Genomic DNA, 2,404 nt, shown 5'->3' on the forward strand with positions numbered 1-2,404 from the left:
TTTTGACCCTTTTTTAACTGTCTCATATGAGTTCCCAAAATGTAATGTACGTGCAATACTTAAGTCTTTGTATTCAGCCGACAATAATTCTTTGCAGTCTCTTTATGTCTTTAATATGGGTTTTCTTTGTTACAGTATGCATGAGAGATGGGATGCTTAGTACATGTTTTCTGCACAAAAACATGAAATGGAAACATGAAACAGGTCAGTTACTTTAGAGATTAAATTACCAATGCTGAAGTGTTTTTTGGATACTCTCAGACAGTGATTTTATCTTCAGGTGTTACTTTCCAGGAGCCATGTGCTTCTGTAGACTAGACGTGATTATTTATGTCTGACTGTGGTGAACTAAATACTTTATTGATTTGAAACAGCATTATGTTTAGTTGTAATAAAGTACTTTTAAATGACTTTTAATTGGCCACTGTCAAGCGTGTGTGAATTAACCTTTTGTGCTGGAAATAAACATTAAAGTTATTACATTTTGTGTTGATGTTGGTGGTCCCTGTGGACAAATGCGATAGCGTTTCCATGCACCAGAGTTCCTTTAGAAAACGTCCAATTTTACTGGAGCAGGGTCCAATAGTCTACTCTGCACAGTCCTGGTTCTGGTTCTCCCGTGCCTCTCTTCCCTCCAGTGGGCTCAGCAATACAGCCTCCAGCGTGGCTCACAGCGGGCACCGGCAGAGCAATGAGGCGAAGCTCTGCTCCTGGCCACTGCTGCCTGGCACGGAGCCTTCCACTTCCCGCTGGAGCTCCGACTATAGGTCGAAGGCGGATGCCCCGCTGTAGTCTGAGCTGAAGGAGTTTCTGGTGAACCTGCATCATTTTGTCTGATTTCGCACGATGACACCGATGACAAACATTAAGAACAACGATAAAGAAATAGTCGATCTTCTTGCTGATGTTCTCGTCTGCTTATGCAGGTTATATAAAGGCATCAATATTCAATTGAGACTGTTTGATAACAAGTTTCTTTTTAGTAACTTTAAAGTATACTGCCCTCTAACTAGAGGCCAAGGCCTCTCCAGTGTTCTGAATTTAATTAGTGAAAAAGAAGGTGTTATTCCTACATAAAAGGACCAGGAAAAGTACAACATTGATAATATAAACCCCACTGCACTCAAAGGCTTCTTCCTCTAGCAGTGCAGCTAAAAGTACCAGCTTGAAATCATACATATATAGACTACATTATTTGTCTAATAGCCCCAGTAGGCCCAATACCTCCTATTTCACTCAATAGTCAACTTCACAGGAAATGACAGAAATGAGTTTTCTTTTGATCGCTGCCAACAATCATGACCCTGATCCTTAATGAGTAGAGTTGGTGGTTAGTTATCCTGCTCACTGTTGTAGTGCCACTTGAGGCTACATAACTGAAAGCACAACCACTCCAGGTATGGAGCCATCTATTTCAGCTCTTTAGGAAACCGCCTCCTGTCCTCCTGTGGCCCCCTAATACACATGTGGAAGGGGGGGTGTGTGGTCCATAATTCCATCACTCTGACAATTTTTGTAATAGCCAACTGTTAAAAAATTAAATTACAAGACAGCACGACCAGAAGCCTGTTCATATTCTGCATGAAAACAGTTGAGGCCATAAACTAAGCTGATTAAATAAATAACTGGGCTTACTGGTGCATTTAAAGCTACCTCCGGTGCAAACTCAGGAGAGAGAACGACAGGCGTGCATCAAGCATGACTGGCTGGAAAGAGGTCACGTGACAGACGTAGGATCTACATTTTGCTATCCGGAAATTAATTAAAATGAGACATCACAAAATGGGAAAATGGCATTATTGATCGCACATCATACAGAGGGATAAATTACCGTACAAATACGATAATTATTGTACAACTGGCAATGGAGGTTTAAAGTGGGAAAAAAAATTTGTTTTATATAAGGTTCACTAAGTAGCTTCTAGAGCTTTCAACCGCTATCTCACTATCTTCCTTCAGCTTCCATGTCACAGTTTCCAGTTGCAGAATGCTCTGAATGCTATTGAGTGAACCTTTGAAACTAGATTATTTTGTTACATACGAAGTTTAATTGTCTTATAAAATGATACACCGATTTTTGCAGCTCTAAAATTTCTACCTTTATAAGTACATTTATCACATTTGTCAAGAAACAATTGAGCCAAACCCAATTCCCGCTATTTTTGGAGTTCCCAGTGAAGGCGTAGACATCACTACACCCCAAGCTAACTCTACAGCATTTGCCTATAGCTTCTAACCCGGAAACTTGTTCTCCATCATTCACAAATTGGATCAAAGAAGCGCCATCCCTAATTCCATTAGAAAATATAACAGATGTAAGTCCCGTCAGAAATTCAGGGACACCAACGCATACATATCTATGTCTGTCTGCATTTAAATATGTGTAACAAGTAGGGGTGAAAGG

This window comes from Sebastes umbrosus, chromosome 12, assembly GCF_015220745.1.
Source record: "Sebastes umbrosus isolate fSebUmb1 chromosome 12, fSebUmb1.pri, whole genome shotgun sequence".
NCBI classification, from domain to species: Eukaryota; Metazoa; Chordata; class Actinopteri; order Perciformes; family Sebastidae; genus Sebastes; species Sebastes umbrosus.